We start from the raw sequence: 27,795 nt of genomic DNA on the forward strand, positions 1-27,795 counted from the left end.
GAAGAGTTCAGAGCCACACACATTCTGGAACATATGAGGTAAGCCCACAGGAGAGAAAGTCATGGAAAGAAAGGTAGGAATAATATACAACACATCTTCTCTCGTTGAAAACAAAACAAACTATAAACTCTAAAGGGAAGAAGAGAAAATAAATAAATTGTAAAACACTAGGGGAGGTGTGAAGAAGGGAATACACCTCGGTTCATTAGACATCTGATCAATCACAACAATAATCATTTAAATACAGGGGTGGCCTGCGAGACCTTGGACACCTTGAAGAGGGCTGAGAAGAGTCAGGAGTTGGAGAAAGAACAGACTGGTTAGAAACCCCACTACTGGACTGGGAGTCTGGAGCATCACCTCCACCATTACTCCTTCCTAACAATTGCACAGAACTTGAAGAAGGCAAATCGTGAGAAGAAATAAACATGTAACCAGAAAAATCACTACTACAATCGCGCTGATCCTGAAGAGGAACAGAATGAGAAACCTGAAAACTAGTACCAGAACAAGCTTTCTGATAAAGAGCTACCCTCCTCAAGCTCCACTTTTCCCCATTGGAGAGTACCACATAATGGGGGTTAACCATCCTTACAGAAAATGGACCTCGAAATTTTGACAAACCACCAGAAACTCTACCAGACTTCACTTTAACAAGATCACCCTTAGAAATCTTACTAGAAGCAGGTTTCATAAATGTACCACCCGAAGGCATATGTAAAGGAGAAGGAGAAGAAGACACAGCCACATGAAAATCCCTCGTGAGATCAGACTGTAATACCAAATCTTTAAGCCAAGAGGGAGTCAACTTCGTACTGGGAACCCTACCCCTCATAATTTCAAAGGGAGATTTAGACTGAGAACTATGAAGAGTAGTGCAATAGCATTAAACCATTTCACGAACAAGGCCAGAAACAGAAGAACCTTTAGAATTTGATTGCGAGTATGGTTCTGGTTACTTTCCCAGTATTTGTCTTGAAGAGGAATGTCTTACGTACCCCTTAGGTAGTAGTAGAGGGCAGGGTGATGAAATCTGACTGGTCCAGTGAGGGTTGTGGCTCAACGTTTTCATAAATTTGCCTGATTTTATTATCGAAGGAAGACTGGCAGAACTCCTTCACAATGGTGAAGATTTCTCTTGCAGATTTAGAGCTTACCTGAATGTGGATCCCAGTGAAAGTTGTCTGGTTTAGCGACTTCGCAGCGGGGGTAATTCCCCCGCTGTGCTGGGGGGCGGGGGGCGCACACAGCACCCTCGTGCTCATGACGAGCTCAGCTCGTCATGAGGCACAGTGCTCGTGTGCTCATGACGAGCAGAGCTCGTCATGACCACACCCGTTTCCGTGGAACGTTCAGCACAGCAGGGGAATTATTCCCGCGTGTGAGCGTTCCATGGCTCATGACGAGCTCAGCTCGTCATGAGCACACGAGCACCGTGCCTCATGACGAGTTGAGCTCGTCATGAGCATAGAAGGTGTTAATGCAGGTGAGTATGATAGCTGTGCAGGGCGGATTTGTGTCTGCTGTGTATCCATACTGCAGGCTCCATTTTAAGTTGCCAGGTGGAAGTCAAGCAGTGATTCAGGAGGTGGGATGCAAGGGAGTCATGCACAGAGGGAGAGGCCAACCTACAGAGCAAGGGAGAAGGGCAGGCAGTTGAAATCCTTCATATCAGATCTTATCTCTTATTTCCTCTATTTCAATAAGAATTCTGTCACTTAAGTAAACCAGTTGATAGAGTATACATCTCATCCTTCTTTTTAAACAATGAACATGGAATATTTGTGTTTCTTTTTCCCTCTCTGAAAGTTCCATTTGGTTGGTGACATTACCAACCTTTTTTAAGGATCTTGGGCATATGGACTATTTACTGATTGCATCCAGAGAAGGATTTTAGGAACTGACCTATATACTAGTAAGTTGGTTCTTAAAATGTAGGATCATAGTGGGTTGGAACCTGGCCTACCTTATGTATATTATATGAGGGAAGTCTCAAATTTTGATTCACTGTGATTGGATGCCTTCACAGGAATGGAGGCCCATTGGATTCAACAGAACCACCATTTTTGCATTGCTTTTTCATAAAGATATTTTTTTTTATAAATGCAGCCCATTTTGGAAGCGGTATTGTGTTTAAAAAGAAACCCTTTTTTTAAAGATTAATATTTCTTCACAGTTTGTGAACCACTGACTCCCTCCTCTCACACAATTTATTTTTTACACTTCCAATGGGAAGGACTCCCAACGGAACCCATTCTCTTCTGCAAATGGGTTAACAATCCTTTCAGGTGTCAGTAAAAGAAAATCAGGGGCACAGTTAACAAATAAAAACAGGGTTGAAGCAGATCCCAGCACTCAGTGCACCCCGATGCTTCATGGTAAATGCAGCGCATGATAACACTTATTTCATTAACAGTATTTCGTTTTTAACCCTTGTTGGTGCAGCCACTGCTGTGTATCTCTAGACACGTGTTTCTGGATTGTTGTCCTTCTTCAGAAGAGAACAACACATTGTTTTGGGGGTGCTGGAAAGGCTGGCCAAAGTCTTCTCAGGTTTCTGTACTGCTCACTGGGAGCAGGTGTATCAGCTAGCGCTTGTCAGCTCAAAGGAGCCTTTTCAAACAGAGAGGGTGGGAGCACACTGTCTCACATCCCAGCAGTGCATGATAAGGCTTACTTCAGTAATAGTCTTTCGTTTTTCACCTCTGCAGTTAGCAAATATTCACGCAATACAATGCAGCAAGAAACCTTACTGGCCTGCGTGAAAGGGACAGAGTAAGAATACACCGTATTAAACTTATGCGGTGCATTCCTGCTCTGTGCCTTTGCTGGTGCACAAGCTGCTGCCTAGTGCCAATAGAGGCACCCTTGCACCTTGATGCAAGGGTGAATGCATGGTAGACAGGATTGTTTCTGTGCACGAATGGGCACCTTCCTGCATGCAAACAATTCTCAGAGGCATTTTCTTCTTTGTAAGTGTACTGCACACCTAAAAAAATGAATAAAGATATTTCTTCTTGTTGCACCACGGGTGGTGAGCAGTACAATTTTGACTCATTCCCAGGATTATCCATGTTGGTAACTCTTGGAATTTGTCAGAATGAATGGATGGATACCTGGGAACATCCACACACCGCCCATGTCACGCCTCCCGGACGTAGAGTACTGCAAGGCATCGTTTTGCACTGTCTTTGCGCTACTCCAGCTTTATCAAGCCACCCAGGGCCACTAAAGGTAGCCTTACATGACTTGATAAATCTCATTTTAGGTTTTGCATCACCCTGTGTCCCCTTGCCTTGCACAAGGCGATGCAAAACCTTTCTTCAATTTGGCCCTCAATGTTTTGCAACTGGATTTAGTTCGCAAAATACTGATAGATACTGATTATATATTTGAAAGGGACACCTTCAACACGCCCTGTCTAAATGCCAAAACAGTATCCACTCAGAATCCTTTTTCAGGAGTCGTAAATTGAAAAGACATTTTAATTTGTCACATTTGCAACCATTAAAATGCTTAGTGCATCTGGGCCTTAATAGGGCTCATGCCATGTAGAAATCATTTTATTTTCACTAGAGGAAAGCACAATAATACCCAATCACCAATTTCAAATTTAATCAGTTTACTGTCTTTATTGTAACACTGTTGCAGCTGATGTTGAGCTTTTTCTCTCACTAGTTACCTTGTTTTTGCTTTATTGTCTCAGTTGGGTGACATGTTATAATATGGGATTTCCTTTATTTTGTTGCTTCTCCCATATCTCATTAGACATCTCTAAAAGGAAGTGGGGTATCCTATCATACAATAATTCAGTAGATAAAAACCTAGTGCTGGGCTGAGTTTGGCATCTGATGTTATGTTATTTGAATTTGTAGCACCTGCAAATCACCAACAAAGGGTATCCTAGCACAAATGTTTGGAGAAGGTTGAAGAAGATAGAGGATATTAATACATCCACATTTTGAGTTTCTTTTTGTAAACGAATAAGGAGCTGGAAGAGCGAATGGGTAGGGGAAAAGTGTTCCAGGCATTAGGGGTAAGGTAGGAGAAAAAGTGTCCTCTCCCTCTAGTGCATAGATGACAAAGGGTAAAGGCAAGAAAGAGAGAAGCACACCGAAGTTGCCACTCCGAATATGAAATTGGATTCTGTTGCAGAGGAAAAGGCGGTCTAAGTTGTGGAGAGCCCTATATGTGTGACAGATGAGTTCAAAAGAATGCTTGTGGATTGTGAGCCAGGGGAGAGTGCTGAGGTGGCTGGATATGGTGGTGCAATGAGAAAGGTTCAGTACTAGCCAGGCAGCCACATTCCGAACCATCTGCAGCCTCTTCAAAACTGGAAGAGTATTACAATAATCTAATCTACAGGTTACGAGTGTTTGCACAACTGCTTTCCTTGTGCCTATTGGGAGCCATTTGAAAGTTCTTCCAAACATCTTGAAGTTGCTGAAACAGGTGGCAGAGACTGATGTGAAATGGCGAGCCATCAAAACGTGGCTGTCGAAAATGATTCACAGTTTTCTGGCGGATTGTGCTGGCTTTTGGGGCAGGATCGTTTGTATTGGCCACCAGACTTCAGACAAGAGGGTTGTGCATTTCTGAAACAGGACTATCTCCCTTTTTGTCACCATTAATTTGTAAGAAGTTGAAGATCATCCATTTGACAAGCAAGGACACACACTTTGAAGTTGGCATGGGTTTTGTTGGTGTCTTTCAATAGAGAGAGGATCAACTGAGAGTCCACCACGTTGGATATTGCATTGAAGCAGAAGGAACTGATAAAGACTGCAAGGGGGCCATGTATATATTAATTTAAGTGGCCCGAGCAAAGAGCCCTGTGGAATACATCATGTAATTACAACAAAATTAGAGTAAAAAAGCATAAGGAAGATGGATTGTGAACTGATAGATAGAAAAGATTGAAACCACTGGAGGGCCCTCAGGCAGATGCCCGATTCATATAGGCACTTAAGAGGAGTGGAACGGTGCACCATATTTAATGGCGTTGATAGATTCGAGAGAACCAGGGCTCCCTAGCAATGCTGTGAATGTCTTTTGTAGCAGCGATGAGGACAGTTTTGGTGCTGTGCTCAGACCAAAATCCAGACTTTGATGGATCAAGAAGATGATGAGTTTCTAAGTCATTTGTGAGTTGCAAATTACCCAGTTTGTTGAGTATGTTTGTTCGAAAGTGTAAAAGAGGAAAGGGCCTGAAATTAGTTAAGAACTTGGGACGAGCTAATGGTTTCTTTTGGGGGGGCAGAACCTGTGCTAGTTTTCAGTCTTGGTGGTGTGAGGCAGATGATAGCAAGTAAAGAAAGAGTGTGGTGATACAGGCGACTAAAGGTTCTTGGCTATTTGTGAAAATGTAGTGAGGGCAGGGATCAATATGCAGGCCAGATTTGATTGCGAGTATGGTTCTGGTTACTTTCTCAGTATTTGTCTTGAAGAGGAATGTCTTACGTACCCCTGAGGTAGTAGTAGAGGGCAGGGTGATGAAATCTAACTGGTCCAGTGAGGGTTGTGGCTCAACGTTTTCATAAATTTGCCTGATTTTATTATCGAAGGAAGACTGGCAGAACTCCTTCACAATGGTGAAGATTTCTCTTGCAGATTTAGAGCTTACCTGAATGTGGATCCCAGTGAAAGTTGTCTGGTTTAGCCCCTTCGCAGCGGGAGTAATTCCCCCGCTGTGCTGGGGGGCGGGGGGCGCGCACAGCACCCTCGTGCTCATGACGAGCTCAGCTCGTCATGAGGCACAGTGCTCGTGTGCTCATGACGAGCAGAGCTCGTCATGACCACACCCGTTTCTGTGGAACGTTCAGCACAGCAGGGGAATAATTCCTGCGTGTGAGCGTTCCATGGCTCATGACGAGCTCAGCTCGTCATGAGCACTCAAGCACCGTGCCTCATGACGAGCTGAGCTCGTCATGAGCATAGAAGGTGTTAATGCAGGTGAGTATGATAGTTGTGCAGGGCGGATTTGTGTCTGCTGTGTATCCATACTGCAGGCTCCATTTTAAGTTGCCAGGTGGAAGTCAAGCAGTGATTCAGGAGGTGGGATGCAAGGGAGTCATGCACAGAGGGAGAGTCCAACCTACAGAGCAAGGGAGAAGGGCAGGCAGTTGAAACAGGGGAAAATACTGCATACTAGCAAACAAAAGAGTTAAAACAAATAAATGCAAAATAAGAATAAAGCAGGTCTTGACAACCCCAGAAAAGAAAGTATAAAAGGAAAAGAAATGTAAAAGAAATTAAAAACAAATTAAATAAGAAAGGTCTGACTGGCCCAGACAATTCTTAACTGGATGAGGGAGGCTCTATGTACAAGGAAATCAAAGGAGCGAGGTGGCAGGTAGCAATGTAAAAGGGATACCTTTTCCAGTTTCAACCCTGCATATTTAAAATGTCCTTTTGAGTTAGCTTCAAAGTTGAATTGTATCTTTCAACTAACCCATCTGTTGGTGATTGGGGAGCAGAGGTTCACAACTGCTTTACACCCAGGTGCTAACATATTTGTGCCATTAATTTCAAAACGAAAATGGTGTTTTAATCCATTAATATTTCTTTATGAAATAATGTTTGAGAAAATATTAATCTCTGTCATTTCGCATTGTGGAAATTACTCGCAATGGCTGAATTTACACCATTACAACAGTTGTGTAAATAAGATGTCCGTCTGGGTAAACATCTTATTGTGGGAGCATGAGAACAACACACTCAACAGGAACATGATAAGCAGTTGATTAACGAGGGTACAGCTAAATTTAATTTGAAGATTACTTTTGGGTTGATTTTTTTTCCTGAGTGGACCATTTGGGGTTTTTTTGAGCATGAAATGCATCTTTTTTATGTTTCTTTTTTTTCTGGGAAAGGAAGTGTCATAGAGAGTGAGGCTAGTATACATACAGTATCAACTTCTTCGTCCTATCTGGACAATTGCTCCCTGTTCTTAGAACAGTTCTTGGTCATTTCGCATTTTAATTTCTGGAGGGAAAGCATCTCTCATCCTTCGTCTCTAATCTCTGCTGCATCATTAAGTCTTGTAAGCTTTCATTTTTTTTTTTAAAGGAATCAAGTAAAGTCAGTGCAGTACATTTTTTTCCATTTGTGTACTTTTCTATTTTGTCTTGCTGAATGGACTGGGATTTGGAGTAAAGGGTACAGTCAGACCCATTTTGAAGTGGATAAAGCAGATAAGCTCAATGGGCGTTTTAGAGTGGTGGAAGCCTGGGTTTATATACAATTCTACCTTTTCCATGTGGTCTTGCTGTTTATCCAGATTTGACATTATAAAGTGGTATTTTACTCTTTGGGGGTACTATGCAGTTGACCAGTGATGTATGTTTTTAACGTATTTTTCATTTTCTTACTGTAGCTGGACTTTGTTTTAATTGTATGTGCACAGTAAGATTATTTTAGCCATCATATGCCTATTAGTCGCTAGGGTAGGGATGTCTCCAGGGGCCCAGACATCTTCCTTTGTTCTCTGCCACCTTCTTCCTCATGTGCTTGTGAAGCCCACCATTTTATGTGTGAGTTTATTTATGTGTGAGATGGTTTCTTCATATATTTTTCTGCAACACTTAATAGTATTTTGCTGGGATAGTTGACTTGCCACTCTTCTGGGCCTGTACGCAGCTGTAGTGTAGGAAAAGCAGGATAGATTTACCCAACGAGGTAGCTCTTACTGCTTTCTCCTAATCTGCTGCTCTGATCGGACTCTGACCCTTTATAAACAAGAGGCATGTGAACTCGTACAGAAGCCTGGCCCCACACACACTAGGCTATGCAACCTCTTCCCGCGCTTTCCCCCACTGTGATGAACAGCTCACTTGAGAGACCTCGGCGCCTATGGGCGCCGTGGCAAAGTCACAGACACACGTGGTGACTTGCCACTCTTCTGGGCCTTTACGCAGCTGTAGTGGAGGAAAAGCAGGATAGATTTACCCAAGGAGGTAGCACTTACTGCTTTCTCCTAATCTGCTGCTCTGATCGGACTCTGACCCTTTATAAACAAGAGGCATGTGAACTCGCACAGAAGCCCGGCCCCACCCACACTACGTTATGCAACTTCTTCCCGCCCTTTCCCCCACTGTGATGGACAGCTCACAAGAGGGACCTCAGCACCTATGTGCGCGGTGGCAAAGTCACAGACACACGTGGTGACTTGCCACTCTTCTGGGCCTTTACGCAGCAGTAGTGTAGGAAAAGCAGGATAGATTTATCCAACGAGGTAGCACTTGCTGCTTTCTCCTAATCTGCTACACTGATCGGTCCCTGACCCTTTATAAACAAGAGGCATGTGAACTCGCACAGAAGCCCGGCCCCACACACACTAGGCTATGCAACCTCTTCCCGCCCTTTCCCCCACTGTGATGGACAACTCACTCGAGGGACCTCGGCGCCTATGGGCGCGGTGGCAAAGTCACAGACACACGTGGTGACTTGCCACTCTTCTGGGCCTTTACGCAGCTGTAGTGTAGGAAAAGCAGGATAGATTTACCCAACGAGGTAGCACTTACTGCTTTCTCCTAATCTGCTGCTCTGTTCGGCACCTGACCCTTTATGAACAAGAGGCATGTGAACTCACACAGAAGCCCGGCCCCACACACACTAGGCTATGCAACCTCTTCCCGCCCTTTCCCCCACTGTGATGGACAGCTCACTCGAGGGACCTCGGCGCCTATGGGCGCGGTGGCAAAGTCACAGACACACGTGGTGACTTGCCACTCTTCTGGGCCTTTACGCAGCTGTAGTGTAGGAAAAGCAGGATAGATTTACCCAACGAGGTAGCACTTACTGCTTTCTCCTAATCTGCTGCTCTGATCGGACTCTCACCCTTTATAAACAAGAGGCATGTGAACTCGCACAGAAGACCGGCCCCACACACACTAGGCTATGCAACCTCTTCCCGCCCTTTCCCCCACTGTGATGGACAGCTCACTCGAGGGACCTCAGCGCCGATGGGCGCGGTGGCAAAGTCACAGACACATGTGGTGACTTGCCACTCTTCTGGGCCTTTACGCAGCTGTAGTGTAGGAAAAGCACGATACATTTACCCAACGAGGTAGCACTTACTGGTTAGCCAGTAGAAAGTACTCCAGTTAAGTATGGATAGTGGGAGAGGTGTGGCGCCGCGGCCAGGGCGACTGACGCTGGAATCTGGGGATCAGGGTTCGATCCCCGGCTCCGGCGGCAGGTTAGCCCAGCACCATGTGACTCTGGGCAATAGCTTGCTTAATCTTCCTGACGGCCCCCAGCGCTTAGAGACCCTTACGGGTGATTGTGCGCTTTACAAATGTGGATTATTATTTATTTTTGCAAATCGCAAAAAATACACGATTTCGCAGGAAAATTCGTGGATTTATTTGCGAATTCGCGGACCGCTGATTCGCAAAATTCGCCCATACTTAGTTTCAGTGGGGATCCATCGGTAGAGCTTGCCGAGCATGCAGAGGGTATTGAAGCAGGAGGAGGAGACAGCGTTGACTTGCTGGGTCATGGAGAGCGTTGAGTCCAGGATGAAACCATGGTTGCATGCGTGGTTGGAAGGTGTTTGGGCAGCTCCCAGCGTGGCCGGCTATCAGGAGTCATCCCATGCGGAGGGGGTGGAGCCGAGTATGAGGACCTCCGTCTTCTCCGAGTTCAGTTTCAGGCGGCTGGTCTTTGTCCACTCTGCGACGGCCTTCATTCCCTCGTGGAGGTTGGATTTGGCGGTGGCCGAGTCCTTAATGAGGGAGAGAATCAGCTGGGTGTCATCGGCGAACGAGATGATGTTGAGGCGGTGCGCTCTGACGATGTTGGCGAGTGGTACAATGTAGATGTTGAAAATGGTCGGGCTGAGGGATGATCCTTGAGGCACGCTGGTGATCGTGATGGCTTCGGATCGGAATGGGGGGGCCGACTCTCTGGGTTCTGCTGGTGAGGAAGAAGGTGATCCAGTTCAGGGTTTTGTCGCGGATTGCTGAGTTGTGGAGGCGTGAGCGCAGGGTGTGGTGGCACACGGTGTCGAAGGCGGCCGATAGGTCCAGGAGGATGAGGGCCGCGGTTTTACCTTGTTCTGCATTTAAAATATAAAATCAATTTTGATTGATATTTAAAATAAACTGTTTATACAAATGTTTGCTGCATTAAATAAACTATTTTGCTTTTCCATATATTTTACCATAGAAAAACTCCACAGTTGGAATGGAGCTCTTTCTATGATAAAATACAGAGAAAATTGGAAACCAAAGTTTATGAAATGTTATAATAAATTAGTAAAAATATTGTTATGCTAATTATTTAAGTATATAGTTTCTACGGGATGTTGTTGCAGGACAAGTGGTTGCCCATGTGTGGTGCAAGTCCTACTGCTGTTTATTTTTGGCAGTAGTACCTTACACTTTTATATGTAGAGGTGGAGACATGTAAGTTTACATTTTTATTATTTAAATATTTTTATTGATTTTATAAATTAAGAACAACAGCCGGCACCTGCATTCTTGGGCCAGTGGGGAATAACAACCATTGTGAGAGCAAAAAGAAACCGAGGGAAAAAGGGCAATAGATATAAAGAAAAGACAGGGGAGAAAATCACTTGACAGCCAGAAATGAAAGTCACCAATTGAGAGTTGCGTTAAGCTAGCGGCTGTGACATTTCAACTCCGGTTTACAGTTACTCTGCCATTTGTAAGGCCTGGGTAAGGTGAAGAACCTGTAAGTAGTTTGACAAACTTTGTCGCTAGGAATCTAATAGTGGAGCCCCATGTTTTGTCAAAGCGTGGTATTGTGTGCATCACACTAACTGTAAGCTTCTCCATACCCATGAGTTCCCATAGTTTTATAACCAATCTAGTCGGAGTTGCATCAGTGCCCCAAAGAGAAAAGAGGTTCTGTTTCACCGTTCCTAGCCTCAAGTTAATAGCTCTTCCAGGGCAGGATCTGAGAGGGTAGGTCAGGTCATTAGGCAGACCCAGTAATATGTAGCTTGAGAATCTAAGTAATTGCGTCTAATAGCTGGCGTCATTGTCAGATAGGTCGGCTGTCAAGACTGCTGAATCTTTCGGCAGCCCCCCAGCAAATGAGTCAGGTTGTCCTCCTGTCTGCAGCCGTGCCAACACGGTGGATCTCAGCCCGCTCTCCAACGGGCCACTCAAACTGGAGTAGAATACCAATAATGAGCAATTTTGTAGAACATCTCCTTTCCCGCTGTGCTGCATGAGGACGCCCCTGCTCTGTGGACGATATCCTGCCAATCTTTGAGAACATATTTCTGCTCGCATTCAGACTCCAACTTACACTGCACTGTTGATTTTGTGTGGTTTTGAGGTATGGAGGGGAAGGAGTATATGTCTGAGAGTAAATGTTTGTCCGAGTCGCAAATGACAAACCATTTTTCAAAATCCGTCAAGGGACGACTAGAGTGTGGGAGTACTTAGGGTTGCGTGACCCAATGTTGAAGGACAATATATTGCCAGTAAGCATCTTGGGGTATGCCATATCCAGCGCGAAGCGGGTGAAATCCGTCAATCTTCGCCTCTTACAATTGGTGTCCTGCCATTTATTGTATCCATCTACCTTCAGTGCCAGATGGAACTCCGGGTGGCCAATGAATGGGGTCAAAGGCGACATCCGTGTGGAGAGGCATCTTGCTACTTGTACCCTCTCCCATACCCCCACTGTGGCCCTTGGGACAGGTGAAATGTACACCCCGTGGGCTGGTATTTCTTCGGCGGCCATGGAACTTCCATAGGTGAATCGCGGCCACTGCACGGTGAATGAAGCACCGGTGTTTTTCAGATTCCGTTCTATGCTATTCTACCATATAGTGCAGTTGGGCTGCCTGGTAATACCTTTCCAAATGGGGAACTCCCGGCCCTCCATCTTTCTGTTTGAATTATGTCTGTTGCCGGGCCATGCAGGATATTTTGCCTGCCCAGACAAAGTCTCCAATATGGTTCTGCAACTTAGTTAGGATCGATGGGGGGGCTGTAGCGGTATTGTTTGCATCACGTGTATGAAGCGCAGGAGTAAAGTCATCTTCCCGGCCAACAGCCTGCCCAACCAGGACAAGGTGTGCCTCTTCCAGGCAGCGAGTTCAGATTTCGCCATAGCGAGAAGGGGAGCATAGTGTTCCTGAGACGTACGCTCAGGCGTGGAAAAAATCTGCGATCCTATATATGTCACCCCTTCGGTCGCCCAGGCGAAGGGAAACAGGGCTGTCAGGTGTGCTTTATCATCCCTAGGAATCATTCGGCTGAGGGCCTATGTTTTCTTAAGGTTGGCCTTGAAGCCAGACACTGCACAAAATCGGCCATGGCCTGCAGCAGTGGGCACAAGGACAGGAACGGCTGAGTTAGAATCAGCAACACATTGTCAATCAATCTGGGAATTGTCAAGCGCGCTACTCACCGGTGAAGATCTCAAGACGCTGGACGGCCTAGAGTGAAATTTTGTGTTCCCTGTCTCCCATACGGATCCCAGAAATGGCTCCATCTAGAGCGCAAATAGTAAAGGAGAGAGGGGGCACCCTTGTCCTATTCCACGCAAGATCTTGAAGGGACTGGATGATGTTCCATTCACATGGACCTTTGCCACTGGGGAAGTGTAGTTACAGCACATTCAATTTCGAAATCTCCCCCCAGCCCGAATCTGGAAAGCACTGCCAGGAGGTAGGGCCAATGCACCTTGTCGAAGGCCTTTTCTGCATCTATGGACAAGAGCAAGGCAGGTGTCTGGGAGGGTTGTGATTTATCAAAAAGTTGCCATAGTTGCTTAGTGCCATCAGTACAGCACCTCTCGGGGATAAACTCGGACTGGTCCAGGTCAATGAGACCCTGCATGTACAGCACTTGATGGAAAACCAGCACGCTAGTGAAGATTTTCATATCTATATTTAATAGAGAGATAGGTTGGTACGATGCACATCTCCTCGGGTCCTCTCCTGGCTTCGGCTGGGCCACAATTGCAGCCGTCTGCATGGAGGGAGCAAGACACCCGGTAGTGTTAAACAAATTATAGAAACGGGAGAGCAAAGGGACAAGGGCGGGCGCAAATGTATTGCAAAAGTCAGAGGTAAACCCATCTTCGCTGGGAGCCTAGCCAAGGGGGAGCCTCTGAATAGCACAGACTACCTCCTCAGAGCTAATATCATTGTCCAGTTTGACCACTGCAGATTCGGGGAGCTGGATCACTGAAGACTGTGCGACATAATCTACCACCGCCGTGTCATCAAGCGTCTCTGCAGAGTAAAGAGCAAAGTAGAACTGCTCAAATCCGCCTGCTATTGAATCATTAGAATTCAACCCCTCCCCGTCAGGACCCTCAGTTCCTGGAATTAGTGTTGGGTCATCTGTGCCCATAGTCTGTGTGCTAGTATTTTGCCTGCCCTATTGCCTAGGTTTACACTTTTGAGTAACTTTACACTCGGATTTAGTGAGTAGCGGAACGTAGTAAAGTTATTTAAATGTGTAAGAGTAAATTACAAATGGTAATTGTTCAGAAGTGTTTATCTTTAATTCAGTTATAGAGTGCTCCAAGAGTTTCAGAAGTGAAAGTCTCTAAATGGATCTTCAATCTCTCAAATATGCTCTATTTCTGTCCGGACTGGCAGCAGGGTTGCCTGTAATTATCCAGCTAACAGAAGTGATATGTGTTGTCCCCATCCCTATGTGCTATTCGGCACTCTGCACAAGTGTCTCAAAGTTAGTGAAAAATATTGGGGTCCTCTCCTGGAGCATATTTTTGTAACATCACTTACAGCAACTCCGGGTTACACCTGTGTTAGGGAAGTATTTACGTTAGTTTATCAAGTGTCATTGCTTGATTAGGATTTATTTGACTAATCTGTTCTAAATGAGCTTGAACAATCTATTGTAGAGAATCTTGATCCTGTTAAGAAGATCAGACATATCTTTAGAGAGCCCAATCACGTTTTTTCTGTTCCTCTGTAAGCTGTTGAACCAAGACCTCCATTTCTGGTAGGCCAGGAATTTCACAATTTTCACCCCTCTTGTAAGGTTACAACTCACTTTTAAAACAACAGGAAGCAGATTTTTAAAAAAATGACATTGCAATTTTTATTGTTTTAAAGTCTTAAAGACGCTTCACTTTTCCAGCTTCGTTAAGTATCCAATTAAACAGTCAATCTTTTTCTTGTCCACAGGATTAGTGATCTACAAGGTCTTGTTCCCATCCGCAGAAATGTGTCACCAAGAAAACAGGCTGATAAACAATAATAAATGGCAAAATAAATAAATAAGGATATGAAACAAGTAGTATAGTGTCTGTACCTTTATTTTGCCTCCCCTTTATTTACCAGAGTCCCCATGGATATCCCTAATCCATTTCATTTTCTGGAATTACTTGTTTTCTTTCTTGTTCCATTATTTCGGTTGACTATCTTTTTTGTTCTATCTTGTATTCTTAATTTTGCTTATTTCCTCCTGCGCTATTGCTTGATTTTCTGGAATTCTATATTCTTGTTAGAGATAATAGGAAAAAATTAAGGGAATTTTGATGAAGCATTATTCTCACTGTTCAACAACCTTCCCTTTCATTAAGCTAGAATGAAAAACGAATCAGTAAATTAAAGGCCGAAAACAAAAACTACAAAAACACACTTTTGGCTTATTCACGTATCCTGTTCCCCTTCCCCTAGATCCCCCTTTCTTGTCCAGAACCCCATTTGCTCTCACGCACCTGGAATAGAAATCATATGTCCTTAGATGACACCACTCCTCCCTCCTCACTCCATATCTCTTCAGCCTCTTCCGCCTCTGCCATGTCTAGATTTGTGCGGCACAACTACCTGAGCTCTTGTCCATAGTCGATGTCTTTCTTGTCTGCTTTGGGATCTGCAAACTTCTCTTGTAGCTCGGTTTCAGTGCTTCTTGGCCATGGTCCTCACAGCCTGTAGCCTGCAGCTGTATTGCCATCAATGTCCGGAGCAGTTCATCTTCTTCCTTTCAACAGTTTGTAGTCCTTTCTCTCTCATTATTTATATATGCACTACCATTGTTTCTATTCTAGTCCATCTTTTCTGCCTATTTTTCTCACGCCTTTGTCATTCTCTCTCTTTACTAAACCCTGATCAAGCAAATACAATGTTTACCTTAAAATTAAGTCAGACACCTAGGCGCACTCTTGTCAATACAATGATTATGAGCTTCATAAAGGAACAATTAATAAAGGTGCAGCAAGCTGGCGTATCCATTTCAAAGTGGCCTTTCAGAGAACAGAGGCCTACCTTTCAAGCCACTTCCCAACATAATGGCTTCAGGCACTGGCTTTACTAATCGAATCCACTGCATCAAAAAATGGGAAATACATGCCTATAAGAGAAAAATTCGTCAACAAAGGGCAAGGCATCCAAATACATTTTTTTGTACATACACTAGCTAATTTAAATACAATGGGGCATAGCAAAAACCAGGTTGCCATATGTATGCGCAAGTCAAGAAAGTCCTCACGGCTGCTTCAAGTATATGTAACCCATTCTCAAATTTTGTGTGAGGGTAAGCTTGCACTCTTTTCAATTTTAAATGATTGTTTATAGTTCCTGTTGGAGGGGAACTTAACTTTAGTACGTTGAAAAGATGAGTAAATAAGGTGGTTTATACTTTTTTTAGTTTTGTGGTTAACAGACAGATAAAAAGGGAAGGAAGTTGATGGGGAAGGAGAGAGAGCTGAATGGTTGGAGGGGGAGACGTCTGGAAATGGGTGTAGCTCTATTGGTGATGTAAAAGTACAAGGGTTCTCCCTGGGAGAGCTTAGAGCACATCTGTAGGTAAAAGCGTCATTTAGGTTGTTTGGGGGTATTGCATTTCAAAATGTAGGTATAGTTGTGTTAGCAATGAATGATCTTTATTCTTTCCATAATATGAATTTTCACAAGAGCCGTGGAGTATGAATTTAGATCAGGTTATAGTTCCACAATATGTTTTGATGTTTCCCTTCCCACTGTCAGTGGCGTAGCAAGGTCAGGTGGTACCTGGTGCAGAAAATTTATTGTCACCTCCAGCTTGACAAAATGGCAAAAATATGTGTTTAAAACACATATTTTTGCCATTTTGTTACCACCTCTCAGTGATGACACCCGGGGCGGGCCACACCCACTGCACCCCCTTCCTATGCCACTGCCCACTGTGACTATTCACCAGTGGCAGATCTAGCAGCCTCTGAGCTTGGATGTCACAGAACTTTGGTTTTCCTCTAATTTCATACTTCACACCTGGTACAGGATACAGCTACTTACCTGTGTTGTTTTAACAGCATGAAAACGCTGTACTGATTGATAATTTAGAAGATAATCAATAAAAGAAGTATAGTCCCTCATTGAAACTCTGGCTCGTTATTAGACGCTTTTATTACAAATTTGGTAGATATCCTTCGTCATTAAGTACCATTAAAAACCGAAGTAAATCCATATAACCTAATGTCAAGAGAAAACAATTGTTCTCCAATTAGTAAGTCATACTTAAATGCAGGCAGACAGAAAGGAGGTTGAGGTGAAAACACTCCTTTGAGTCCATAAAAATCTACATGGTTTAAAACAACATATGAAATATTTGAAAATTATATACTCCACAGAATGGATTAAAACCAAGCCACACATCTCAAGGAACCTTCCGCTATCTTCAAAATGATATCACATATTACTAGGCGCAAATTGAGAAGGACAATTATTTCCTGCCGCTCCCAACCCCTTCAAATACTATCCCAAGTAATTTTGGGCAAATAACAGAGTTCCAGCTTTGTGTTAAACAACCACCAGCCTGATAGCTTCTAGAGTGTAATTTGGCCAGCAAGAGTAAATAATGTAGGCACTCTGCCCATCACTCTCTAGTGAAAAAGCTCTGTTAATCAACAGCTCGCCAAATGGAAGCAGTTTCCCTCCTGCAGGAAACCGCTTAGTGAGCCCCCTCTTAAAAAGCCTTCTTTGAATTCTCATGAGCTGAGTAATAAATTATCAGACTATTTCTCAGGTGCCATACTGAGAGGAAAATTTGAAAATGTGATCCTGGCACAGCTAAAGAAATTTGTGGAAGAAGGTGAGTTCAATAATTTACAAGGAGGTTTTTGAGGGGACTGAAATACAGAGTGGATAATTTTTATGTACTTGACACTCTATGCAAGTTGGTGGTCATTCTTAATGAGTGGGGCTCAATTTATTAGATCCTTCCTCAGCCTATGTCCTAACTGGTCATCTTATATCTCAGATTGGAACAAGCTGTTTTTTGAAGGATAGACCCTAGATTGTCATAATGTCATCATTTTCATCCCACGATCAGCTTTGGCTTGCTGCAGGGCTCATCTATCTGTATTATCATTGTTCCTCTTTAAAATGTACGAGCCCCAGGCTACATTGCTCCACTCTGCTGAGGCTAAATTTTACCTGAGTTCTGATAATACCCATCTGTTTTTTTATTTTTTATTTACCAAAACACACATCAAGCATGGTGAAAACTCAGGACATCATACTTCACGGCAGAAGATTTATTCCTGATTCGCTAGTGCATGCTGCAGAACTTTTCTAAAGAGCAAAATCTGTTAGGGTAGCATAAGGCTAAAAATTGATTCTTTTAAATCTGTGCCCCTTTAGATTTCTGATAGTGGGACTTTTATCGTTTGACCACATTAAATATGTTCTTAATTACTTATTTTTCGACAGCACCAATACTACTTGCATGCATGTGCAGATAAATAAGTTTAATAGAATATAAGTTAAAATTCAACAACATGTAGCTCGACCATTTCCTTTTAGAATTTAGGTACATTCTATGGTGCTGATATGATAATTTGATGACTAATTCATAGTATTGTACATTAATTAAGGTTTGGCAACAGCCAGCTTTAGATGTCTGTCAGAACTCAAGTCACAAACAGTAAAAGTTACACAACTGTTGTTTGTTTGAATTGTTTTTCACATTTTGGATCAGCCCACACTGCACTTTGTTTATTTCTTGTCTTCCAGAAGGTTTTGAAAGTAGCCCATCACGTTGTTGCAGATGTTTTAATGGCTGTTTAGAGTTCATCAGATAGGGCATTGTAGGGAAACGTGATGTATAGAAAGGACGGGATCAGTGCTGGAGTCCTGTCCGCCTCTCTGCCAGCCAAGTGCTGCATGTCCACTCAGTTCAGACAAGCAGAATAATGAATCACGGTGCATCTCACAGGTGGGCATTTTTGTAAGGGTCAGACCTCGTCTCTAAACATTCAAAGAGGGATATCTTTATCGAACTGTCTCAAAGTCTTGCACAGTCATCTATGGAAATGGACCTTTATTGACTGGAGCACTCGAGTTGTGAAATGTCAATCCCCCTCACCCCTACATCCCACCCAACTAACCAGCAGAAAAACAACTTCTCCGCTATCGGAAACCCTTAAAAACGTGACTGTTCAATGGCTACCCATCAGCATGTCCAATAGGTGCCAAATGTATTGTTTTTAAGTTGCATTGTGTGTTACAATGAGGGACAGGAAGGTTCTGCAAACGTATGCTTAGAAATAAATAATAGCAAATAATAAACAGCAGAATGGAATTACTTCAAACTATTGGGGTACATATTTCCCCATTGCAGTAGCCAAAGTTTGGACACTCTTTCTTCTAACTTGCGAAGTCTAAGGGCCCTTATTATGACTGTGGCGGTGTGGGAGCCAGCCCGCCACGCTGCCGCCCTGCTTCCACTCCGCTTAAGCCAAAACACTTTTTATATTGATGGTGGACAGTTCTTTGCTGTTCCCACGGTGTTGCCTTTAAAATAGGTACTACAATGGGAACGTCAAAGCATGTTCCTGCACAGACCAAAATGCACAAACAATGTTGTGCATTTCGTTCTGTGCTGGAACATGGTGGTGCATGCATACAGTGGGCACACTGTGTGCCCCCCTGCATGCACCCTATGGCCCAGAGGCACTCGTGGGCCATGTAAGTGGGAACCTTTGTTTCCTCACTGCCACACTTTTCATTGCGGTCACACCGCCTTGTAAAGTGTGGCGGTTTAGCAAACCAGTAATATGCTTGGCATGCCACTGCGGCCCCACCAATCATATTGTGACATCATGACGTCTGCGTCACTGCCAGTAGCGATGGTCCCAGGGCCGTCGGACTGCCCTGGTCATAATAGGGTGATTGGAAGACCTCAAGAGTCCGCCAGACTCGTAATAAGCCTCTTAGCTATATACCAATATTAGGCTTTTAACCAAAGAAGTCCACTTTACAATTGTTTAATTAACAGCTACCTAGCACCAAAAAACTTTGGTGCACGTGCATTTTCAAAACACCCCAACTATAACCATAAGCATTCTCATTGTTTCTTATTATATTGGTAGCAAAGGCATTCACTCTAACATGGCCACTTCTACTACATCTTTCTGGTATCAGGAACCATCTTCTATGAGCATGCATAATGAATGATTTTTCAGAGAACATTGTCACTTTATGGCCACTGACACAAAGGGGCCAATTCACAATGGCAAATATCAGATGGTTTTTATGCATGTGTAGATTTACTCGTAATTTAAGTGTAACTCCCCATTTTGTGCTGTTCACCATTTCTGACTGGAGATTTACAAATAGGTATGGACTGACACATCTCCATCCCATCAAATGAGAAGCTGGATCATCCTACAAAATAATTTACAAGTGTAAAGTTACCACTAGTAACATTTCCCATGTTATTGGAAATTTCTGCTACTGTGATGGATATCTTCACGCTAAAATTGTAGGAGATGCGAAGGGCTCCGGCCACATGTTTGTGAATTGCATTTTGTAGAATACGAGTATTACTCCTGTAATACTAATTTATATACTACAAAATGACATTTGTGGCTCATGCCCCATATCAGTACCACTTATCAACATCAAAATTGAAAATCTTTATCTGACAATTTGTTGGTGTATCACTTTACAGTTGCTCTTGTGCTCCAGGCTGTGGCTACCTGCCACTGAGTTTGTGCATGTACAACTCTCAGTCATCGCTAGAGGAAGGCAAGTGACTTAGGTGGGGAGGACACAACAACGCCATTAGGAAAGCATCACTTTGCTGCTTTGATGCATGTGCTCTGCTTCTCATCACACTGTGTCATGCAACCTGTGATACGCCCACTGTGAAACATAGAATACCTCATGGCACATTAAAACATCTGTGATACACAGACTTGGGGCAATTTGACAAATAATATGGTACAGAGACTATGTGATAACACTATGTGAAATTAGCATACAGAGTGTGATATATATAAACACAAACATCGGACCCAGTCATAAACTGAAACACGCGGTTTACATACCTTGGAACCATACAAACCCACAAACTGAATGAAGCAGGAATTCAACAGACACTGTGTCATTTACTTTGGTGTGCAGGGCACACAGTGACACTAATGCATATTTATGTGCTATCACAAACTAAAGCTAACATTATGAAAACTAGATAAACTGACAGAGTGACACAACAAGATACTGTCAGTCACATAATCATGTGCATGGGTATTGAGTGTAATAAAGCAGTGTCTACTCATTTGTGTGTGTGTCAGCAACCACACTTACAATATTTTTAATCAATGCACGTTCAATAACAAAAAAATCCGACCGCGTTAGCTTTGAAACTGCTTGCTTTACACTTGTTGTACCTTTGTAATAAAAAAAGAATAGAAAAGGAAAAAAATATATAATTTAGGAGTCTGCGCTTGAGTACATCACTTTCCTCCTGGAAAAATCCGTTTATAACTTTCTTCTCCTCATAATGCCTTTCCTCTATCCGCCCACCCAAGGTTTGCTGTCCAAACATAATGACATCTGTGGGGAAGATGCTTCCAAACAGAAGGCGACATTCTTTTGCATGGCTGCCTGCTTGAAGAGCAAGAGTTGACTACTGTGTCTGCTTGATCTTGTGAACATAGGGACATGCTGCATATGTTAATGCTGCTGGGACATCTGCTCCATGGGAGGAATGTACAACAGCTACAGCATGAATCCATTCCCACTACTACATTTGACAGCATATTACAACAAACATGTTCAAAAACTACAGGAGCTGAAGGTATTTTCTACAAAGATGGCTAGCATTAAACTTCGCTTTCATGAAATTACTGGGAGCCCTTTCTTTGAAATGAGAAGGGTTTCTTTTCTGCTTTCAGACAATATGCCAAACATTTCTAAAGAGATATCACTACAGGAGCTTTTAAATTATTCTTGCAGAATCTTTTAAGCCAGATGGATCTAGGGCAGAGACACATCTATTAAAAAACAATATGTGAAGCTTTTGAACAACCTATAATTTTTGTACAATTCACACCTTAAGTATTGGTTCGACAGCATGTCGAAGCAGAACAAAAACAACTGGTCATAAATTACATTTCCATTTTGCTTGCGTGATCTCACATATAATTCAAGAGAATATACCTTTCTGGTGTAAGTTGTATATAAAAAACAGGCTTAAACACTTTTTACCTACTCCAAGTAGCAAAAACTAATTCTAACAATAACAAAATAGGCAGTAAAATATCAAGAATCTACTGTTAGGTGCGATTAAGGCACAATCACGGTCCTTACAAGGGATTTTCTATTTGCACCCCCTTTCATTCCTCATATAGACCAGATTCAGAAAAACGCATAGAATAGATGAAACTCAGAAATTGTTCCTGTAGGATTTCAATTTGAGCTCACTTACAACTAATCCAAACTATTTAAGGAGGACTGCATGGAAAACTACAACAGTTTTAGCTTTCCAGGAGTGATCACGGGTAACATTTACGCATGCAGAATTTATACAAAGCATGTTCTCATGCAAATTGTGATTCCAATCTGCATTTTGTTGGAAAGGGCCCTTGTGGCAGGGCTGTCGCCATACATTGCGCTTCTTCCTCCTATTTGTCCTGATCTATTTTTGTTAGCTATACAACTCTAGGCATTTTACCACTGCTGATCAGTGCTAAAGTGCAAATGCTCTAGTGGGCTTCAAGCACTGCTTGTGCCACCCACATGAGTAGCACTGTAAATGAGTCTCAGACCTACCACTGTAGTGTCTGCATGCACAGTCGTTTACTGCCAAGTTGACCTGGCAAGTGAACCCACTTGCCAGGTCCTAACCTTCCCTTTTCTTACATGTAATACACCCATCAGGTAGGCCCAAGGTACCCCTATGGGCAGGGTGCAGTATATGTGAAAGGTAGGACATGGCTTGGTGTGTGTGACATGTCCTGATAGTAAAATACTGACAATTCCGTTTTTCACTATTGAAAGGCTATTTGTCTCATAGGATAACATGGGAGATACTTTGTAACACCTTGACAAGTATAACTTCCCATTGGCAAAAGATAGAGGAATAAAGTTTAGGCTCTCTGAACTCGGAATTTAATAACGCAACTTTTAGTAAAGATTGTTTTTAAACTGTGAATTGTGTGTTTTAAAATGTTACTTTTAGAAAGTAGGTATTTTCTTGTTTAACCATTCTGTGTTCCTCTGCCTGTTTGTGGATTGACTATCTGGTTTTGGAATGACAAGGGCTGTGGATGTGCATTCACTGTAGACAGTCACTGGGGGGTTGAGGTGTGCTGTGCCCTTCTTGGATGACTCAGAGCTAAGCTGAATAAACCATGGCTGTATTTGGAGTAGTGGGAGGAGTTTTTCTTGCACCTGAATAGGGCCTGTCTCCTTTGCACAATGCTGTCTCCACCCCCTGTGGTCATTCTGCACCAGTGAGGACACAACTGGTTTGGACTGGGCTCGGACACCCTTGTACAAAGAAGAACAAAGACAAAATGGAGTATAGGTAGTGGACCTTAAACCCAAAACCTTAGATCACTTCTGGACTCAAGAGGATCCTTTTCCAAGGAGAAGAACTGGACAGCTGTGAGAAGGAGCATTGCCTCTTTGCTGTGTGCTGTGTGGGGCTGGCCTGCAGTTGCTGCTTCTGGAAAAGGAAAGGACAAGGACTGGAACTTTGCTGAGAAACCTGCTTGAAGAAGAATCTCCAAGGGCTTGTGTGTGCTGGCATGCTGTTTTGAAGTCTGAGGGACACAAAGGCTTCAACCTCAGCTCCCTTGAACTCTACTGCTGAGAGGCCTGACCTGCCAGGAGGTGCTTGTTTCAGTTTTGTTCCTCTGGAGGGTGTTACTGCTTTTGGGAGCTGGAAGAAACCCAGGGCCGGATTGGCCATAGCGGGCATCGGGCATTTCCCCGGTGGGCCGAAGGAGTGGGGGCCAGTTTTCTGGCCGTGGGGGCCAGTTTTTTCACTGGGGGCCAGTTTTGCAATAGTGCTGCAATATCAGCCCCATGCAACAAAAGCCGGAGAGGTTCTTTTTACTCATAGACTTCATTTTCCAAGGTGCTGTTTGTTTGGGAGTCCATGTAACTGTATTTCTTTAATGTATGTGTTAAATTTTTAGCAGTAATTACTTTTATGAAAATACATTTTTGCGTATTTTAGTTCTGTAGTGGGTTGTGGGTTTAGAGGGGAATAGGGTGGGAAGTAATTTATCTATGATAAAGTAATTATTAACTTTGTATTAGTATTATTTATAATTAATTAAATATTAATTGGGTATTATATTAATTGGTTAATAATTAATATTAATTAATTAATAGATGAATATATTAATTGTGTAATTTTTTCAGGAGTGGGTTGTGGGTTTATAGGGGAATAGGGTGGACGGTAATTTAATTATAAAAACATAATTATGTATTGCTCTTTATTAATATTTATAATTAAAGTATTATTAATTAATTATGAATTGGTTAATTAATATTAATGAATTAATAGATGATTATAATAAATCTGTTAATTTTTTTAGGAGCGGGTTATGGGTTTATAGGGGAATATGGTGGGAAGTAATTTAATTGTAAGAAAATATATTTTATTAATTAATATGTATTGGTAATTAATTATTAATTAATTAATAATTGCATATTCATTAATATTAATTAATGAATAGGTAATTATATTAATTGTGTGCTTTTCTTAGTAACAGGTTGTGGGTTTATAGTGGAATATGGTGGGAAGTATTTTAATTATAAAAAAGGTCAATAATAATTTGTATTTATTAGTATGTATAATGCATTTATTATTACTTAATTATTAAATGGTTATTAATTTTTATATTCTTAATGATTTGATAATTATATTAATTGTGTTTTTTAGGAGTGGGTTGTAATTTAGGAATAGGGTGGGAAGTAATTTAATTATAATAAAGTAATTATTAATATGTATTTATTAGTATTTATAAATAATGTATTATTAATTAATTATTAATTGTTTATTTAACCACTTACGTGCTCATGATGAGCTGAGCTCGTCATGAGTTGCGCTGCTCGCATGCTCATGATGAGATCAGCTCGTCATGTAACGCAGCTTTTAGAAAAAAGCCGCACAGCGCAAAAATAACCGCCGCACGCAGGTGGTTAATTCTAATAATTATTTAATTGATGAGTATGTTCATTTTAACCCTCTGCTATCTAACACTTTCCCTACTGTTGCACTCACTGGAGTGGGAATAGTTATTTTTATTCCTATACTATCCAACATTTTCCCTGCTGTTGCACTCTTTGGAGTGGGAATAGTAATTGTTACCCCTATGCTATCCAACACTTTCACTACTGTTGCACTCTCTGGAGTGGGAATAGAAATTTGTACCCCTACGCTATCCAACACTTTCCCTACTGTTTCACACACTGGAGTGGGAATAGTAATTTTGAACCTTACCCTATCCAACACTTTCCCTACTGTTGCACTCACTGGAGTTGTAATAATAATTTTTTCCCCTCCGCAATCCAACACTTTCCCTACTGTTGCACTCATTGGAGTGGGAATAGTAATGTTTACCCCTACGTTATCCAACACTTTCCCTACTGTTGCACTCTATGGAGTGGGAATAGTAATTTTTACCACTACGCTATCCAACTCTTTCCATACCCTTGCACTCTCTGGAATGGGAAAAGTAATTTGTACATCTCCGCTATCCAATACTTTCCCTGCTGTTGCACTCACTGGATTAGGAATAGTAATTTTTACCCCGCCACTATCCAAAAGTTCCCTACTGTTGCACTCACTGGAGTGGGAATAGTAATTTTTACGCCTACGTTATCAAACACTTTCCCTACTGTTGCACTCACTGGAGTGGGAATAGTACATTTTTACCCCTACGCTGTCCAACACTTTCCCTACTGTTGCACTCTCTGGAGTGGGAATAGAAATTTGTACCCCTACGCTATCCAACACTTTCCCTACTGTTTCACACACTGGAGTGGGAATAGTAATTTTGAACCTTACCCTATCCAACACTTTCCCTACTGTTGCACTCACTGGAGTTGTAATAATAATTTTTACCCCTCCGCAATCCAACACTTTCCCTACTGTTGCACTCTTTGGATTGGGAATAGTAATTGTTACCCCTATGCTATCCAACACTTTCACTACTGTTGCACTCTCTGGAGTGGGAATAGAAATGTTTACCCCTACACTATCCAACACTTTCCCTACTGTTTCACACACTGGAGTGGGAATAGTAATTTTGAACCTTACGCTATTCAACACTTTCCCTACTGTTGCACTCACTGGAGTTGTAATAATAATTTTTACCTCTCCACAATCCAACACTTTCCCTACTGTTGCACTCACTGGAGTGGGAATAGTCATTTCTACCACTACGCTATCATACTCTTTCCATACTCTTGCACTCTCTGGAGTGGGAAAAGTAATTTGTACATCTCCGCTATCCAATACGTTCCCTACTGTTGCACTCACTGGAGTATGAATAGTAATTGTTACCCCTATGCTATCCAACACTTTCACTACTGTTGCACTCTCTGGAGTGGGAATAGTAATGTTTACCCCTGTGCTATCCAACACTTTCCCTACTGTTTCACACACTGGAGTGGGAATAGTAATTTTGAACCTTACGCTATCCAACACTTTCCCTACTGTTGCACTCACTGGAGTTGTAATAATAATTTTTTCCCCTCCGCAATCCAACACTTTCCCTACTGTTGCACTCATTGGAGTGGGAATAGTAATGTTTACCCCTATGTTATCCAACACTTTCCCTACTGTTGCACTCTATGGAGTGGGAATAGTAATTTTTACCACTACGCTATCCAACTCTTTCCATACCCTTGCACTCTCTGGAATGGGAAAAGTAATTTGTACATCTCCGCTATCCAATACTTTCCCTGCTGTTGCACTCACTGGATTAGGAATAGTAATTTTTACCCCTCCACTATCCAAAAGTTCCCTACTGTTGCACTCACTGGAGTGGGAATAGTAATTTTTACGCCTACGTTATCAAACACTTTCCCTACTGTTGCACTCACTGGAGTGGGAATAGTCCATTTTTACCCCTACGCTGTCCAACACTTTCCCTACTGTTGCACTCTCTGGAGTAGGAATAGTAATTGTATCCCCTATGCTGTCCAATATTTTCTCTACTGTTTTAGGTAATGTAGTGTAAAATGTATTTTACAAAGATTTCAAAAAAATGTACATTTTAATTTGGTATATATGTTTTTTATTTTTTATTTATATAATTGGTGTATGTGTATATATATATATATAGACACATATGTATTTATAATATTTTTTAAACAATTTATAAGTTATTAAAATAATTATTTAGAAATATTATTAAGTAAGTACATATGTTATATTTTATACGAATATGTGAAGTTACACCGCGAGCAAATACCATGCATGGTATCAACGCGGACAATGTAACGTCCACTTTGTAACCTACCCACATGGTATTACCAGCATTGTAAACTCTGTTTCCAATATATATATATATATGTGATCAAGGCTACTTGTTAACCGAAACGCGTCATGCCTAAGTAAACCGTATGAAGAGATAATAAATCTTCCTGGAATACTTACTTGCTGCTTGGTGGTCCGTTATTCTGTGGTCCAAACACCATTTACAGAAGCTGCGAGGATATATATATATAGATTAAATGCCTCCTTGAATCCCTGCAGTGGCCTCTGTTTCTTCTTTTGGAGGAGCTTTTTGGACATTGTTTGCATGATGGCCAGCATCGCGCCGAGAGACCCCCGCATTTCAAAGTTGGGTGCGGTGCTGCTGGCTTCTGTTTCGGCGGATTGCTTTTGTTCCAGGGTACTGGATTTTGGCCGTACTCAACCCCCAATCCAGGGAGAAGCCGGGTGGTGTTGTCGCCATTGGCTGCACGTTGGGTCTGGAGGATTCATCCCCAAACCTCCCACCCCAAAGATCCCGTTTTGGTTTTGGAGGTTTATGCGGTATAGGGGACCAGAGGAGACATGCAGTTTCGGAGGGCACACAGACTTGGAGAGTTTGTAAATTTCGTGACTTTATTTCCCCACCCATACTACAACCCATACTACAACCCACACAACTGTGGCATTCTGGGACCTGTAGGCGCTATTCAAACTAGCCACAGTAAGACTCATTATAGGGGCGGAGTCACCAATCACGTAACCGGATGCAGTGAGATATTTAAATCTGCAAGTTGAACTGCACTGTTTGTGAACAACACCTCTGGCACTGAAGAAGGCGGAGATAACTGCCGAAATGCATTTGCCTACCTGTGAGACTCGAGATTAAATGCCTCCTTGAATCCCCGCAAGTGGTCTCTGTTTCTTCTTTTAGAGGAGCTTTTTGGACATTGTTTGCGTGATGGCCAGCATCGCGCCGAGAGACCCCCGCATTTCAAAGTTGGGTGCGGTGCTGCTGGCTTCTGTTTCGGCTGATTGCTTTTGTTCCAGGGTACTGGATTTTGGCCGCACTCCACCCCCAATCCAGGGAGAAGCCGGGTGGTGTTGTCGCAATTGGTTGCACGTTGGG

This window comes from Lissotriton helveticus, chromosome 8 (assembly GCF_964261635.1).
Source record: "Lissotriton helveticus chromosome 8, aLisHel1.1, whole genome shotgun sequence".
Classification (NCBI taxonomy): Eukaryota; Metazoa; Chordata; class Amphibia; order Caudata; family Salamandridae; genus Lissotriton; species Lissotriton helveticus.